Raw genomic sequence first — 20,439 nt, forward strand, 5'->3', positions numbered from 1 at the left:
TACCTTAGAAAGATGATAGAATAATAGGGTTGGGGTTACCACCTGTCCACCTTTGCGAGGGACACTCCCCTTTGGGGAGTTGTGTCCTGCAAAATAAATGTAATTATGGTAAATGTCCTGTGATTTAGGGCAAAGATTTCCTATATTGTCTGTAGTAGTTGCATAAAACAATTATTTTGTATGTAAAACACCTAAATGTTATAAGAAACAGTACAAGCAACTATAATGCCACAAGAATAACCTTTTATTTAGGCAAACCAGTGAAGTACTCTCCTTTCTACTGGCTGTGGGTATGTGTTGCCCTGCAAAACTCGACGTCTCTACATGAAGGTCCTATAGGGTTGCCACCTTTTCAGATGGCCAAAGTGGGACATGTTCTGTAGAACTGTCAGACTTTCCAGGACAAAACATACCTACAGCCGTGCATAGTACAGAATTATACTTATCTGCACAAATAAAAGCTTATTCTAGTAACATCTGAATTGCTTATGCTACTCCACATAACACATAGAAGTTTCATATATAAAATAACTGATTTATGCAACTATTAAAGAAACATAGAATATAATATTGTCCTGTAATCAGGACATTTGCTATGTCTTGATTATTTTCACAGGACACAACTGCCTAAAGAGGGACTGTCCCTCACAAAGATGGACAGGTGTTATCCCTAAAGTCCCACCTTGGCCAATTGAAAAGGTGGAAAACCTATAACAGGTATGCGGTAGCATGACTCGGCCGATGGATGTGGCTCCCAAAACCCAATTACTTGTCTGTATTGAAGAGTCTCAGTTCCCATGTATCAGCTAGACGGGAGCAGATTGTATGAGGAACACACAAATAATATGATTAATTCACTGGACAGGCCGCTGATTCAGTACAGTCGAATGCCATGCCATCGCCTAATGGGCAGGCATTCCCGATACTGTAGTCATGTAGTCTGATGTAATAGGCATCACAAGGTAATATTGTGGTCCTCGCTCCCACCCAGGGATGTGAGTGACAGATGCAAGCACCAATGTTGGTGCATTTGCAAGTGTGGGAGCGAGCGGGTGTAAGTATTGCACTGGTAAAGCAATGTAGAGGCTAACCAAGTGTAAGAAGCTGTAACCAGAGGTCAGCAGTGCTTAACACCACACAAAACCACGCACACCTGCTCCCAGCTGCGATAATGTGCCTTACTCCCTCCATATCCAATGGCCTTGTTCTGCCCTGCAACCAAATAAACGTCTTCTGCAAGGGTCTGAACCAGGACCCTGCGCACACAGCTAATGTGAATTACCAATATGCCATGGCAGATATACAGACAATGGACAGTACCGCAAGCATATCATACAGCGCAGTCATTCAACAGTATAGGAATGTATCCCATCATATAGATGTATAGGTGAGTGTTTATGTCCAGCATATAGGTACATACATATATAGAGATATATCAGGAACATACCCTATGGCAACAAAGCATTACAAATGAATGAAACGGGAAACACCAGCGACACCTGTATTATGTAGTTGTGTTGCTCTATGTGATCTCAAGACTCCCTCAGACAGACATGTGTCATTCATACACGCAAATAGTTGTACATTGGCTGTATACATCACTCTGTGCATGTAATGTACATTAAAACAACAGTACCTGTCCAATCATTATGTGTGAACAGTACTCTTGCAAGGTGCTGTGTGCAACATCATCATCATGATAAAGGTAAATGGGGTAACCATAGAGGGACCGGTAGTGTTGTGTGTACCATGGGGTCATCCTCATCACGTGTACCTGGACCATGTAGGAGTGATGTGCATACCAGAATCGTGTGCCTGGGGGACAGGGGTGAGGATAACAGGAGTATGTTGTGATGCATATTAGAAGGGTTTCATGTGTCCAGTGGGCACGTGTGTGTAATAGACAGCTATGTATAGGGCAGATGTTGTCCTAGGAGCTGATTGGCCTTATGTTTCCATAGGTGAGGGTCGGATGTAGGGGAAGGAGTATAGGTATGGCCGTGGAGGATAGGTAGGATCACAGAAAAGACAGCATACAGGGTTCGTATATGACACATGTGGGGAGGATACACCCCAGACGGGGGATGGGTGTTCAGCATTCACAAGCCCATGGGAACAGTGGGACGGAGGACCCCAGCCATGGGCAACTGCCATTGCACCTAAACAGTTGCAAAGGAGGCAGTGCTGGGGGCTGTCCAGGAGGAGCAGCATCACCCTGTAAATGTGACACTTCACCCTTCAGCTGGCATATCTGGCTTTGGAACCCCTTAGTGAGCCACCAACGCAACACGTCCTCCCACACAACAGCAGACATGTACCTGTCTGGTCCAGTTCCCAGGGGGGACATGCTCCATCCTCAGTGGTGGTACCACCAGAAGGTGTTGCAGAGCCAACAGAGGTTGATGTCCAAGGCTGGGCCCCAGATGTGCTAGTGCCCAGTGCCATGGTCAGCTGAAGTGGGACAGAAGGTTCTGCCAGAACCTCCCAACCCATTCAGCCTATGGTGTTGCATTTTAAACCCACATATGGCTTACTAATAGACAACAGCATACAGGATTACCTACGACAGTATGTTTAGATAACACCATCAACCCAACACTACAGCATACAGTATTACCTACAACAGTATGAATAGATATCACCAGCAACCCAACACAACAGATGGTATACATTTGCAGAGGGAGCACAACACATGCATATATACTGCATGCCATCTGTGCAATGTGTAGTAGACGTGTGACCACAGCTATGAGCAGTTGCCCATTATTGACTTGTCACTGGGAACCCCAGACAGTGTCTGTCATACCACTGTCTCATGTGACACATGTCTAGTCAGTGATGCAATGGCAGTAACACATTCCTATCATCATGTACTGTCTGCAATCCTCACACCATGCTTCTGCTGTGCACAGATGTGTGTTCAGTGTGTAACACAGGAAACAAATGGTTGCACACACTGACCAATTCACAGATGGCCCTACAGATGTGGGTCCCTCATGAACAGAGTACTGTCATGTCTGTATTATAACATGCAGAATAGCCATTACCACACACATGTTAAACAGGCAGTAGTCTCAATGTAGCATAGCTACACTTACATGCTGTAGTCATGTGTGGCACATCACCCTCCTGTCTTTAGGCTATTTCCCACTGTGTAAAATATTTGAGGTACTTCCAGATATCATCTGTGATGCTGTGTCAGAACACCACATCCAGGTACCACTCACAGCGACTGTCATGGCCAAATAACAACATGTTTTCCCTAGATAATGTACTGTGTTTACCATGCGGATGGCTATGGGAACACCATCACAGCTGTACCACATGCAATCAGCTAGAGGAGGACTGCAATATGTGCAGAGGCCATCACCTAAACATGTCCATCACGTACAATACACATGCTGCTGCTGCTGTGCAGGTGTACTCCTTCACATCCACCAGAGAGTGTGTGTGTGTGGGACAGGCAAAGTACACCAGGGAAGGGCTTGGAGACTTAACCCTAAGCATCGTCTGCCACATGCCTAACAGTACAGGGGTCAAACCCCTGACTGACTACTCATTACTATTACATGTGCATGACATTACTACATGTGCCACAAAGGCGACATGCTGCTGTGCTGTAAGAACATATATGTGTGTAGGTGAGTGACATCTGCAACAGAAATATAGTAGACATACATTAGGTGTGGCACACGTGGCTGTCCACTTGAACGGATGCCATTGTCACCACAACCCCACTCTCTAATGATCACGTATTGACACTCTTTGCCAGGGCCACAAATACACAACCTAACTATTTAGTTTGCCACACTACAGTAATGCACAGGACTACAGGCACCACAGGGGATATCTGGAGGTTCTATGGGCTAGGCCATGTGAAAGTGCTTGACATCTGTTGGTATGCCAATGAGAGTTATACTGGGAGTGACTGTGGTTGGGAGCATCACAACCCACATGCAGACACAAGGTGCCAGTACTGGCATGCAGGTATGCATTGCTTCATGGGTGTGTAGTGGTTGGCTGTACAAGATTGCTGTACAAGGCTGGGTGAGGGGTAATCCTTGGCATCGCATCACCCGACAATGTTGTGCAGTGCAGGGATGTAGTGAGTGCAATGTCCCACACAGATGGGTACTGCATGATCTGGCCTCACATCCTGGTTACCAATGTGTATGGCCATAGCTTTGCTATGCATGCCATGTCTGTGTTTGATAGTCCTTCACATGGACATTGCCTGGGATATGCATGTCCCACAATACTGTACAGTGACAAGTACAGGTGTACCTGGTTTGGCAGGCACATGTTGTGTACACAGCCTGTTATCCCCTGATATGCCAATACTGGCCTGGTGTGGCGAAACCTGCTTATAGTGAGCAGGTCGACCCTGCATTGATAGTATGATACAGGTATTCTGTGGTGTCAGTGGCATGGGTCCATACAGGGTACATGTGTACAGCATTGTCTAACCTCTGTGGATCACATTTGATGGCACCACATATGTTGCAGCATCCAGTGTGGAACATAGTGAAGGCACAATGTCCGCATATATGTGCCTATCTTACCGCTGCACAAGGTGCCATGTCCTCTGCAGGCCACTGCATTCACACCATGCTTACTGTCATCAATGTGCATGGTACTAGCAACATAGCAGAATATCCTAGACAAGTTTGTTTGTGCATGGCACATGGGTGCGGGACATATACCGGGTACTAGTAGGGCTGCATACTTTGTTCACCAAGCCTTTTGCCAGATGTATGGGTATGGCTTGCCAACACAGTCCAGTGGCTGACTGACAGCTGTACTCCTTGTGAGGTGGCCAATGTGTCATAAGATAGACACCATATAGTAAAACTACAAAATCCGCTCCCAAACATGTCCAATGGTTGACAATCACGGCCACCTCTATGCAGGATCTGACAGACAAACACACTTACACTGTATACAAACCCCTACCTACTGTATCACACTGCAGCAATATGCTTTTTGGGCACACGCTACTGCATTGCAGCACACCTACAGGTGTATACCTAGGTGGGTGACAACAGCAAGAATGACAAAGGTGGTCATGCAATTTGTAAATAGAGTGCATACTCTACAAAGCACTGTATGTCACACACACACACACACACACACACACACACACACACACACACACTCTTGGCATGTCTGGGATTAGAACACTGACCTAACTACTTTAGCACACTACAGCATTATGCAGTTACAGAACGCACTACCCATATTACTGGGGCGTAGCACTCCCAAAAGTGTATTTGTAGATGGTTATCATCATCAGCCTTGCCAAAGGTGGGTACAAGAATTGTACGGAGTGTGAGCAGTCTAAAAGCATTTTTCAGTCCTCAGGCAGACAGGGACAAAGACAAACACACTTGGCAAGTCTGGGATTAGAACACCAACCTAACTACTTTATTACATGACAGCATTATGCCATTACAGAACACGCTACCAAGACTACTAAGACACAGCACTTCCAGAGGTCTATTTGTAGGTGGATGACATCATCAGCCCTGACAAAGGTGGATATAAGAAATGTATGGAGTGTGAGCAGTCTAAAAGCATTATTCAATCCTCAGGTAGACAGGGACAAACACACACACAAACACACTTGGCAAGTTTGAGATAAGAACACTGACCTAACTACTTTATTACACTACAGTATTATACAGTTACAGAATGTGCGACCAAGCTTATTGAGACACAGCACTTCCAGAGCTGTATTTATAGATAGGTAACATTATCAGCCTTGCCAAAGGTGGGTATAAGAAATTTATGGAGTGTGAGCAGTCGAAAAACATTATTCAGTCCTCAGGCAGATGGGGACTAAAAAAGTCTAAAAGCATTATTCAATCCTCAGGTAGACGGGGACAAACACACACACACAGACACTTGGTAAGTTTGAGATTAGACCACTGACCTAACTACTTTATTACACTACAGCATTATGCAGTTACAGAATGTGCTACCAAGCTTATTGAGACGCAGCACTCCCAGAGGTGTATTTGTAGATGGGTGACATTATCAGCCTTGCCAAATGTGGGTATAAGAAATGTATGGAGTGTGAGCAGTCAAAAAACATTATTCAGTCCTCAGGCAGATAGGGACGAACACACACACACACACACACACACACACACACACACACATGGCAAGTCTGGGATTAGAACAAAAATCTATCTACTTTATTACACTACAGCATTACACAGTTACAGAATGTGCTACCGAGATTACTGGGACACAGCACTCCCAGAGGTGTATTTGTAGGTGGGTGACATCATCAGCCTTGCCAAAGGTGTGTATAAGAAATGTATGGAGTGTGAGCAGTCTAAAAGCATTACTCAGTCCTCAGGCAGACAGGGACAAACACACACACATGGCAAGTCTGGGATTAGAACACCGACCTAACTACTTTATTACATTACAGCATTACACAGTTGCAGAACACACTACCGAGATTACTGAGACACAGCACTCCCAGAGGTGTATTTGTAGGTGGGTGACATCATCAGCCCTGCCAAAGATGGGTATAAGAATTGTATGGAGTGTGAGCAGTCTAAAAACATTTTTCAGTCATCAGCCAACAGGGACAAACACACACACACACACACACACACACACACACACACACACACACACACACACACACACACACACACACACACACACACACACACACACACACACACACACACACAAACACACACACAACACCTGCCTATCTACATATCACTATTACAGTACTACATAGTTACAAGTCACACCACACATACTACACATTTCAAGGCTGTCATTATGACCTACTAGGAATGCGGACATCAACAGGGATGCTGGCAGTTAAGATGTACATAGCTGTGAACCTGTGTGTGTAAAGTAGGAATCCATCCTGACTTGAGTATGCCCATCTGTGGAATGGACGACTACTATCACTATACAGGGTTACAATGGCCATGCCCATATACTGAGGCACATAACCGACACAAGGTGTCACTGGGCATGCTCACACACTTAGTAGCACAGGGCTGTTCAGAATGCACTATGTGTCCATCTACGCAAGGTTATACTGGGCATGCTGATACACTTAGTAACACAGGGCTGTCTGGGATGCACTCTGATTCTAAACACAAAAGGCCACAGTGGCCATGCTATTACAGGTAGACGTAAAGAACACATTATAATGGGCTCTGGTGTTAGTAGTTGTCATTGTTAGCAGGAATGCTGCTCTAAATATATCTGACATTGGTCTTTTACACAACGTCTGCTGCTGTCCATCACCTTAGATGTACCATCCTATACCAGGCACAATATCACCACTCGCAGTGATGTCTTGCTAGGAGTGGAAACTGCTTGACCAACACAATGAGCCTTGCTGGAAGTGGCAACTGCTTGACCAACACAATGAGCCAATGTCCTGCTGTAAGTAAGAGGTTGTCCAGTGTTTGTCATTCTGAGATGACATGACTGATAGTAGACAGGCCTTTGACACATATCACATGCATCCATGATTCAAGGGAGTGGGGATAATACCCAAGTCGCATCCGCCTATATAGTGCCATTCCAAGGCAAATGTCATAAACACAGGATAACATCCTGACATTTAGAGGACAACTGCATTGTATGCTTATGCTAGCCAGTGCTAGATATGTAGCGTCCATAATCACAGCTGCTCACTGTAAATCCAGCAATGGGGAGTGCTGACATCTGTGCAGTGAGGAACACCTGGCTGATGGCTCTGTAGTGTACAATAGCACTACCACCATATACTTCAGAACCAGACATGTGGGCCATAACACAGGTACGGACCGCTCCAGGTGGTGGTGTCCCCACATACATAGAGGCCACACACATGTACTGACTGGTACCCCCACAAAAGGCATCACAGATGAGTCATGTGCAGGACACAGTGTCACATGCTGCATTCTAGGATGTAAACCTCAGACACCACCATGCCCTAGGACCACCAAGACACATCCATACATGTTGTAGGACATATAAGAGTACACCACCATGTGACCCTTGACCAGTGGACTGTACCAAGCTCTACATCAACTGTAGAGAATACCAAGCTCTACATCAACTGTAGAGAGTGCCCATGTACTGACACAGTTGCATCATGTGTTATGCAATGCAATGATATCACTGTCTGTAATCAGGTCAGCTGTACACATACCAGGGACCCTCGGTTATTTACAGCATTAGCAGATGACTGTTGCTGTACACCAGTACACACCCTCATGTTTGGATATGACATACATGTACCGGCCCTGGGTATGTACATGCCACACACACAATGTACATGTAAATAACATAGCTGTTGTTGTCCTTTATGCAAACAGGTAGCTACAGCCATTACACACATGCACATGTAATGTAGGTCCATGGCTGCTGAATGCTAACAGTACATAAGGTGTGATATCAATGCTGACAGAGGTAACATTCCCTCTGTACCTGTCACCCATTATACCTATCATATAATACAACAGTCCATCTGTCATGTATGTCATTACACATGTCCACCAATTGCAATGCCTACAAACATGCCCAAATGACAGGATTGTAGGACCTACACACATGTACATGTAGTGGCGTGCATTCAGATACAATGCGTGTGCAGTTGCTGATGTATGCAGGTGACATGTATCTTAGTACATCATGCAGTTGGAATGCAGCATCAACATTTCCAACTGTATATGGTGATATGCTGAATGTACGGAAAGATGTACCTCAGGTATGGACAGATGTGTGGAAATAACTAAGTGGTGGGGCATCTTTGCAGATGGATGTTTGCTGAGGACAGCTCAAAGGTGTGTCATAAGCAATCCTACAATAACCTGTGTAACTGGTAAGCAATGGTTTAGTTAACTGAAGGACATAACACACAACTTAGACAGCGGTCAGGGTGAAACCGAAGGTAAATCACCTGACAGCTGTTAACAGTTAAGATGTCCTGTGTGCATATATCAGCACTGTTGCCAAAGGAAGCGTCAGTACACTTTGTAATGCATGCAATACTGCTGTAAGTCTGTCATGCATATCCTGAGCTAGGCAGGTCTTTGATTCACAGTACTGGCATGTGTGGTTGCGTGTGTGTCCATATATGTCACGTATGGTGAGGAATACATCTCAATTGTTACTCACTCTCCTGTACACTAGTGTACACACCTGTACAGACTGCAATGTAGAAAGCAGGACATAGGCAGGGGCGTGTATCTCACACATGTGAGGTATCTGTATGTGTGTGACATAGGTGTATTCAATAGTGAATGCCACAGTGTGTGTATGTGTGTGTGTATATGTATGGCTGTCTGGTCCCTGGAGTGAGGATGTATGTTACCATACTGAACTGATAAGACCACTCCCCCCATCCTGGCAATGCAATTTACTATCTGTGTTGATGTCCCAGATCTTAGGCTATACTGACTACTTGTACATGTGTATTCTCTGTGGCGCATCATGTAGGTGCACAGTACTGTAATGATGATTTGCACTTAGGCAGGGGTCTTCAACTCAACAGTGGCAACTGTGTGTGAGTGTGTGTTACTGTGTCAGTGAATCTGTGAGTGTGTGTGTGTGTTACTGTGTCACTGAATACATGTGTGTCAATACCTGAGTGTGTGGGTGCAGTTGTGTATTGGCATCCTGTCATGGGAATGTGTATTACTGCTTCCCAATGAGGCATCACACTTCCCACTGTCCTCTACCCTTGTAATCAGCTAGACCGCTGTCTTACCTCACCACTCCATGTAACTGTACCTGTGATGTCACCCAGTATGGATGTCACGTCTGCAGCCACAGTAGCTTAATAGACAGCTATCATGCTCTTGGATCAGTAGACATGTTTGGAATGTGGGACATTCTCACTGTTATGTGGCAGCTACACAGTGCATGATGGTATATTCATACATACCTGGGAGTAGTCCACATTGACATATGGGGCACTAACTGCAAACACTGACATCCACCAGCATGTGCAATTAGACCTGAAGGAGGAAAGAAGAACATCATGACCAACATGCAGTTACTGTTGTTACACAAGACACATACTGTTAACAGTACGAAATGCATTGTACACCTGTAGTACATGGTATGTCTGCTGTCTGTCAAGAGTACTCAACAATTGTAAACTACACTTATCTTTCTAGTCTGTTCACCCCGTGCATCAGACCATATGAGCATGTCCCTGCACTGATGGTGTGGATGTCAAAGATGCAGCACAGGCATCATCATATGCACAGGGTGATAATGTTTGCCAGAATCCTAGGCTGCACCATTGGATGACATCATGTGTGTGGGTTAGGGCCTTTGATCTAATTGGGCATGTGTGGATGTTATGCATGTGTGTGTTGTGGTGCCCTACATATGTTTCCAGTGTGTGCGTTTATGTATGCACACAGTTCTCGCATATGTTTGGCATACACAGGGGTATTATTGACAGTTGCAGACTGTACAGGCCAGGTTTTACAGTTCACAGTGTCTGGCCATGGACATGTGACCTGTGCCTGCCAGGGGTTGCACGGGCACTACCAGGCAGAGGTGCAGATTGGGTACTGTCTGTTGGCACTTGTTCACTGGAACCGTGTCACTGTTGGGACCATCCAGGGCCACGTGCACATGGCCTGCTGTATCATGGTGTGGACAGCACAGCACCAGATGCATTGCTGCTGCTACCGCCACTATGGGAGTGGACATGTGAGGTAGCTCGTACATGTAGACCTGAAACAGGTGATGTAGCAGGCTTACGTCCACATGCCCAACGTCTCACTCCTACCAGATGCTCCAACACAGATAGCTCATGCTCGCGGATTGTCATGCCATGGTCAAGGGCTCCAACCATGTCACCCAACTGTCTATCCAAAACTTCAGCAATCTGCTGTTGAGCCTTTACCATTGCCTGGATGTTGTTGTTTAAAGAATGGACAGCAGCCCTCTGAAGCCTCTGATCTTTACTGTTGTGCCATTCAGCACGTGCCTGTGCCTCCATTACAGCCAGAAACATGCATCTGGTGACACCAGCTGCTGTGCTCTCTCTTGCAGGAGCATGTTGGCCAGAGGTCCTCCTATGAGCACTGAACATGTGCCTGTGTTGGGCACCACCAGTCAGTTGGCTGACACCATGGTGTGCAGGCACAACTTCCATAGACCCCACACTTTCCTGTTCCAAGCTACCACATGCCAACTGTCCTTCCTCTATGGCCACTGGTGATGGGGTATGTGTAGGCATGGGATCTGTGTGCTGGGATAAGGGGGATATAGGTGGAATGGCAACCAATGGCACAGTTTCAGCCCCTGACAACCCTGCCTGTGCCTCAGTCATATGTTCATCATACTGCTAGAGTCTGTGGGGACACTAACATCAGATGGACCGCAGGAGGGCAATGCACCTACATCACCTGTGAGGGCAGACAAGAACTGTACATTACAGTCTATACAATAGACACACACACACAGACACACACACACACACACACACACACACACAGAGACACACAAGCATGTGATATGACAGAAGGCATGCAGCATGCATGTGATACGGCAGACGGCTTGCAGCACAGACAATAATAGTGGTAGTTATCATAAATCCCTGGGTTGCACACACGAGCATGCATGTGTCATAGCAGACGGCATGCAAATTACGCAATCATAGTAGTAGTTAGCATACATCCCTATGTTACACCATGTAGACCAGCACAGGTTAACAGTACACCTGCCTGATGTGTGGCATATGACCTTGACAATCACATGTAGTATGACATGTGATCTGCTGACATGTGCAATGATATGCATACATGTTTAACGCAATGGTGCCCTGTCAAATATACAGTGGAGTAATGGTGTCTCAATGCAGGGCTGTCTGTCTGCCCTACAGATATACTACACATTTAGCTGATGTGCATGGCCATTGCAGGGAATCATGAGGTGTCTCTATTGCTATACAGTGTGAGTTACAGACAGTTCATAGCCATGACTGTGTTCAGATACAATGCATATATACTGTGGAATGTGATCCACGTTACTGAGGTGTATACACACTAAACCATGATGTGGAATGTGTGACACAAGTCACTGAAGGGTATACAGATGACACCCCTGCGCATCTTCAACCATATTGCTGCTGCCTGGCAACTATGACCAGACATGGCGAACACATCGGTACACCATGTCCCACATGACATCTGTGTACCACACACACACACACACACACACACACACACACACACACACACACACACACACGAGGAGCAAGTATGACATTGATGTCCGACACCAGAAAGGGGAATGTACTGTATCTGTGGGCTGATGTGGATACTGTACAGGTAACTGCTGTCATGTCATGACACCCTCAAGATGTTCAACACATCTTATGTGCTGGATTGATGTCACACCTACACAAGATGTGCACAGGCCTGTAGGATGTCTAATGTTCCACAACTGCAATATAACCATTACACAATGGCCATAGTTGGACCATGTGTAGCCATTGTACGACAAGGTATACACACAAGCACATCACATCTACTGTGTGTTGCTTCATGTCTCTGGCCATACTCCATGGCCATGTGTGTACATGTGTTGGCCAAATTATTGTGACGGGTGTCTATTTCACATGTCTGTGTTGTCCTATATAACATAAACCCATAGATGTCATATGCTACACTGACAACAGGGTTATGCAGACAAAGGGTGGTATGCGGGATATGTTTTTCAGATTAGTTAGGCAGTGTTGCAGCCAGGCCACTAGATGTCATGGACATTTCAAATAGCACATCACATTGTGTGACATTCATAGCAGGGCTATGAGCCACACCAGTGAATCTTGTGGGTTTGCCATACTCCAGCCCACTGTGTAGTACTGTTTGTATTCCCCACATGTGTAGTTCTGATCTGTAGTACATGTCCCTACAGTGAACAGCACCTCCACCATTGTATGCACAGCTGTCCACACATCTGTCAATGAAAGTTTGTGAGGAGTCATGTCAGTGATTCACATAGTTTGCAAGTGTTGCACATGGGTAGGCATTGTGATGCATTGCACGTCCGACCTGTATATTGTGACAGGACCATACATTATGTGTACATGTGGTAAATGGCCACATGGCAGATAGATCTGTGCATTATGATGCCTGATAAATAATAACAGTCTCACCTGCAACAGACTGCTGTCGCAGCGGAATGCCAAAGGTACCTAAATAGGAGTAACACAGCAGTATGACAGCTACAGGGTGCAATGTGCATGTTAACACATACACCAGTACATTAGACTATACTATGGTGTATGCACATGTGTGCATACACAGAGTAGCCTACTATAGTATGCGGCATGTGTGTATACATGCCTTGCATACGATGTTACATTACATATTGTACAGTGACACATGCAAATATATGGAATATAGTTGTTATACGTGCAGTAGTGACTTACCAGGCAACTCCAGGCTCAGTGGTTGAGAGACACCCACCTCCACAATATCAACTAAGGCTTGTGGATGTTGTTCTGCAGGTGTCCGCAGGTTGGCCAGTAGCTCCTCGGTACGTGTGAGTGGGGGCTGGGTTGGTGGTCTACCACCTGTTGCACCTTGTTCACTGGCGATTGCATTTGCACAATGTTTTGCCCATCTAATGAGGTCTGTACAGTGTCTGCGCACCTGCTGGTATATGCGGTTGTGGCCACCTACATTATTAACCTTCCTGTGAAGTTCCATCCATAGGGCATCCTGCTGCTGTGCATCCTGTGGCACATGGCTGAACAGGATATCATGATTGTCATGTAGGTATGGGATGAGGGCCTCATCCTCCAAGCGGGTATAAGGGGGTAGCCTTGCACGCAGCATACCTGGAAGACATAATGATGGAGACAGGTCACAGTAACTCACTGAGACATACAGAGCTACAGCTGAACATACATGTGTATCACATTTATTATGATTAAATAATTGTATTTGCAAATCTACATGACACTGACACCACTGACATGTTTGTGTCACACACATGTGACACTCAATGGTGAGTGGATATTATCACCATATATGTGTGTGAGTCACTTGATTACATTGCTCATACTCCATGTGGATGTTGTCTTGATGTGGGCATGTCTGTTTGCCTGTACTGGTGTTCCTACCTATCAGCACATGGCTGGATGTGTCCACATTAATGCAGTCAACCTTGATGCTGTGTATATGTCACATATAAAGACTTACACTGCCTTAACAGACATGACCTCTGACCCTGCAAACTTGCTCACATAAGGTTTTACATGTATATGTTCTGCCATATACGTCACCACAGCACTGTACAGCAATTCAACATCCTGCCATTTATCACCTGTGTTGCACATGTGATACACGTGGGACACTGGCTAGCCAGATGGTATTTGCAGGGATGGATATCAACTATAGCATGTACAATCAAAGTCAACTGGTAGGCTATCTGCCATTGACCATGTATGAATCTAGGAGGAAAGGTTACCTGGCTGTAGCCGACAGGTGGATCTCTGGGGCCAGGTGGAGCAGTGCCACATAACTGATCCACAGGGTTAATGATACATTTACCATGTGATCATCACACCATATCTGAGAGGGAGCAATGTGCAACTTTGCTGGACAGGAATGCATAGTATGGCAGGACTATGTAAAGTGTATGGGACAAGGATCTGTCCAGCATTTGGTGATCCTAGTACTAGGAAGGTGGATGTCCATGAAGTATGTGTTTGAGATCAGGATGTGTACATGTAGCATGTCCAACATCCCTGGGTTGGACATTGATTTATTCAGGGCATGCATCATGCTACATAGTGGAGATGGGGAATGGGAAGGCTGGTGCAGGCCATCTGCACATGGCCAATACCCCTTAAAGGAAATATGTGATCTGATATGGGTCACTTGAGTGTTGTGTATGGCTGGACAATGATCGCTATATTCATGGATGGCACCCTGTCATGATTAGGGTTGCCACATATGACTACCTGCAGGTGTGGTGACGTAGCTATCACAGGAAAGACAACTGCCCAGTTGCATCCCTTACACACAGTGCCCATTATGTTGACCGCTGCCTAGGTGGTAGTTCACGGGTACAGGGTTATTAACATAGGGGTGACAATGCAATATGTAGCTGTCAGATTGTGGCCATATGTCACACACACCTCAACCACAAAGCCCCTTCTGTATGTTGTCCACAACACTCTGAGTTGGCTATTGCTCCTAGGTCATAGTCATTTGCATACTTCAATAGGCAGATGCCTTCTGTTTGTCTGTGTGGTATGGACTACAATGAGGGGGAATACAATTAATTAACCATGTCTTACTGTAGCTGGCACTGGTGTGATGTGCATGTATTATTCAGACACCTTCTGTAGTGTTGGTTCTGCCAGCAGTCCCATTGCAAAACACTCCTGTGACATAGGAATGTACATCTAGTATACCAAGTGTAGGTGGAACACAGTTTGGGTGATGATGTCCTATGACCTGGCAAGGTTATGATATACAGTGTGAAATCAACCTTACTGTCATCTACATCTGTACTGCTGACATCAAATAATTTGATCAAGGTTCATGGCCTTTCAGACCAGACTCAGCAGGGTAGTAGTGCAGTACTTCCCATTATCAGTGGTGTCTCCCCCTTTGTGGGTTGTGATACCTGTTGGTGTGCACCATTCAGTGTGTACACAGCCTGACATGAAGCTATGTTTTACATGATGTGTACGTGGAGAGCAACTTGTTTTTCCATGTGTATGACACAACCTGTGATGTGGACAGGTCCCATGCAGCCTGAGTGCAGCTTGTACCTGCATAGTTGTGTGTACAGTGGCACTGTGGTGTACATGGATATATGATTGTGTACCTGTTGGGGAGGGACAGTGTGTTTATGTTATCCAAGACACTATCTGGATTGCTTATTCATGCTCAGCACTACGTAACCTACTGACTACTATAGGACTCAGTCTTCCTCATTACCTACAGGTAAACAGGTTTTGTACATACTTTTCTCACTTGCTTAGAGTAAAATAGTTCTTGTACTCACTTTCTTCACTTATCTAGGGGAAATTAGTTTTATATTCAGGCATGTCCAAGGGTCAGCTGCCAGTGTTCTCTCCTACCTATCTGATGAATTTGGACATCTTGAGGCAATGTAGACATTGCCTCATGTACACAGACAACCCTCTCCACCTACCACCCAGTACTACAATCTGTGAGCGATGCACTTATCTAGCCAAACTGGAGGTAAAGCTCTCATCAACCAAGCCTGACCCTGACAGTCATGTGGAGAAGGTAAACATTCACACCACACCGCACTCATCACATAGTCTCACTGAATCTACCCCACCATTAACTGAGAAAACTGCTCGTGTACCAACTCATTAGCTCAATGCTTTCTGGAAGTAATAAATATCAATGCCCTGGATCAACATATCCACACACCCACCAGGGGCAACAATATCCTAGACCTAGGTATTACCAACATGAGTGACCGGTGTTCCACACCTGAAGTCAACTCCTCGTTGGTCCAATCCAACCATAAGCTGAACACTGTTGATATCCACATCCCACCCCACCCCTCATTAAGGGAACCACAGTATAATATGTCTACAAAGCCAACTTCATGCTTCTTAAGATAGACATGGTGAACGTCATGACACCCATGCAGATGGACAATACTGTTACAACTGCTGAATCCTACACAAATGCACTCTATAAGCACTTACACGACTGCATGGATCATGCTAGCCCAAACAGAACCAAGATGCTATATTCCTAATTAAGGAAGCCAATCTGGTGGTCCCCTGCCATAAACAAACTGTACAACAGGAGGAAGACACTGTTGCAAAAGAGAGTACAATCCCATGCGTGGAGGAGCTCCCTGGTCAGCCTCAGTAAGAAGGTGAGATCCCTTATATGATCCTCCAAAGCTAGCTACAAAAACAAAACCTCCACTAATTCCAACAACAACCACAAAGTATTCAATAGCTATGTCAAATATCTCTGTCAACACCCAGATCTGCTCTGAGTTACAGCACAAAGGCACGAACATTACAGAACTAACTGATATTGCCACCATCCTGGCAGATATGTTCAGTGCTACCTTTCCCCCCTCTCACCTCCTAAAGGTCCCATATCTATACAGGAAGAGTGCAGAGTCCCTGTACTTAAAACTACGCAGGTAAAAGCTGCACACTCTAAAGCCAATATCACAGCATCCATGGGACTGGACAACATCCCAGGCTGAGTTTTACATGAACTTTAGAATGTACTGGCTCCCCACCTATGTACCATGTTCAATAATAGCCTCTCATTGGGCTTTGTGCCCCCTGAATGGCACACAGCAACAGTTATCCCACTCCACAAAGGTGGCGCCACAATGGACCACAGGACCTATTGCCCTATAGGCCTGACTAGCCTGGCCTGCAAGGCTATGGAGACATCATCATGGATCTCAGTCACAGAGACATTGGGTACCTCCAAACCTTTGACCCCTCCCAGTTTGGCTTTGTTAAGGGCAGACCATGCCTCCTAAACCTGGTGGACTTCTTAGAGACAGTTACCAAGGCATTAGATGAGGGTAAGGAGGTCCACACAGCCTACCTAGATCTCTCAAAGGATTTCAAGACCATTCCTCATCCTGGTATTATCGATATACCCATCCGCCTGAATATTAACCCCTACATCATGTGATGGTTTGCAAAGTGGCTCACGGACAGAACCCACACAGTGGGAGTTGCATACCCTAGGTCCGACTGTATACCAGTTACAAGTGGCGTCCCCCAGGGCTCAGTCCTAGGACCCCGCATGTTCGGTATATAATTCTCTGATGTACAGGCAAGCACAGGAGGGCATTGGCTGAAACAGTTTGCAGATGACTGCAAACTAGGGGACATAATTGTTTCCCCAGCTGTTACAGACACCCTCCAGAAGGGTCGCACTGAGATGGATATCTGGTGTCAATATCATGGCCTCAAGTTGAATGCCAAAAAGTGCATAGTTATCCCCTTTGGATATAACTAATTACCCATGGACTACCACATAGGTACTAGTCCCCTACATACAGAAAAGGTAATAAGGGATCTGGGAACCCCAGTAGATAGCAATCTCTCCTTTGATACCCATAATGACAAGGTGGTTAGAATATCCTTCTATGTGGCCCCCCTAATCTCTAATGGGTTCGCATCCAGAACAAAGGAGGCCATTGTGCCTCTCTACTCATGACTTATTAGACCCATTAAAGGATACAACACCCCATTTGGGATGTACCTTACAAGACAACTGCAACAGCTTAGAAGACCACAATAGTACCACACCAAGAGGATTACTGACCTCAAACAGATGACCTATGCAGCCCAACCTAAGATACTCCAGCTGTACTCAGAACAGGTGATCTCTGCTTGACATACAAGACCCATGTCCAACCCAGTATTGCTGGATATGCTCCTCCTAAACAGAGGCCCCTGAAAGCCACATGCTCTAGGGATATACACCTAACCACAGCAATGACTAGGACATGCTGGACGGATAGATTCCTGACCCGGAGTCTCCCCATGCTTTGGAACATGATTCCAATGTACATCAGGCAGGGCCCCTCACTATCACTCTTCAAGGGAAACCTTGATGGGTGGATGGGAGACAGACATGTACCCCGGGGATCAATGCAGTGGCTCTGCCGTTCAGAGGCACAGGGAACTAACCTAAGGGGGTGACGGAAGCCAACACACTCTAGCTAGGCTTATAAATACCCTTGGTAAGACAGCCTAGTACCTGCCTTTGCACTTATTACATGTCTTATGTGCATGGATAGTTAACTAGCTCTTCCATTGTACTTTGCTATCATACTGATAAACTGTCGTGTGACTACAAGTCATATGTATCCTGTTATTGTGTATTGTAAATGCCAATAGACATAACTAATGTTTGCCTAACATAACAGTAATGCTATGTAACTTGTAATACATATCTGCCTACAATACTGTACATTACACAGTTATTGACACAATATCCCACAATGCAAATCATAATCGCACAGTGGGCCAACCTTCGACATGTTATCCTCAGTAATACACCCATACATATGGCTACTATTACAATATATCAACATATACTATCCCCTGTTATAGCACATACTTGTTGGACCAGCCCTGCCACTGACAGTAGCTGGTGAGGAATATTTGTGTTCAAAGCCCTTATATAGCATCCCTTGTGGTGTATGCGGTGTTTGCCATGTGACCTACAGCACTACACACATAAATACTACAAACATTACTATGCTCAACAATACATCACTACAAGATAACTGTTTCCACTATATGGCTTGCGTGCACTTTAAATATTACAGAACAGGTACTACATACATAGACATACTGAGTGTTCTACATACCTTATTAGTAACCCGAGGTGTCGTTGACTGTTAATTCAGTCCTTTTCAGTTTGTGTTTCAGTCTTCTTTGTAACGTTCTGCTGGTATATACAAATGGTTTGAATGTGTGATAAGCCATCCTTTTCTAGTTAAATATCGGTAACATGTGCTATCCTGACCACCAATTGGTGTTCCAAAGTAGTTAATTAGATGTACATCAGCTGTGCAGCTACTCCATTAGCCAATACCATGGCAACAGTGGTGTATAACTGAATACTCCACTTGGGCGTTATTTGTTTGCCTTACTTTCAAGGAAGACGGCCTGGATGTGTTGTTTTTGATGTATTTCAACAGCTATATGGAGACAGACAGAGCTATATTAGCTTAATGACTCCCGTGGATTGTGTGTAATGGCTAGAAGATGTTGTTCTACATGTGAGTACAGCTGTTATATTTCAGAACATTGCTACTTATGCAGGGTTTGTTTGTACCTGATACTTCTGCAGATGTTTCAGTCTGGCAAGGATGTATGGGCAGCTCAAGGCTGTATGGCTATGCATGAACTGTTATGTGGTTTACAGTGTGCTCACCAGACATCCTTGATTAGGTGTACATGTGTATCATACTGTGCTGTTAATCAGTAATTGGTAACACTTCCTGGTATACACACAACCCTCTGAAATGGGATTAGTGCAAACAAACCCTACAACATCAGCAGCTGTTCCATTGTATAACAGCAACTATTTCACATAGGGCCATGTTAGTGTGTCTCTGACAAGGTATGTTAAGGCTTCTGCAGATGTTATACAGTAAGTGAATGATTTGTGATGTTACTACAGTTTGTATTGTAATTTGTTTGGGTGTGGGAGTGATGTTGGTGGGTGCACATAGCAGATGCAGGTGTGTAGGAACTGCTTTTATACATAATTGATATCTGCGTGAGGGTTCCTTCCCTATATGAACACCTATCCTTTAGTGGATTAATACTATGGTAATTGTTGGCTGATTCATTAAGGCACTGTTAAGTGGTTCCTGTATAGCATGCAGGTGATGTTAGTCCTTGAATCCTTTCGGAAATACATCGGAATGTAA

Source organism: Protopterus annectens, chromosome 6.part1, assembly GCF_019279795.1.
Source record: "Protopterus annectens isolate FY-2018-M chromosome 6.part1, PAN1.0, whole genome shotgun sequence".
In the NCBI taxonomy this organism is placed as follows: Eukaryota; Metazoa; Chordata; order Ceratodontiformes; family Protopteridae; genus Protopterus; species Protopterus annectens.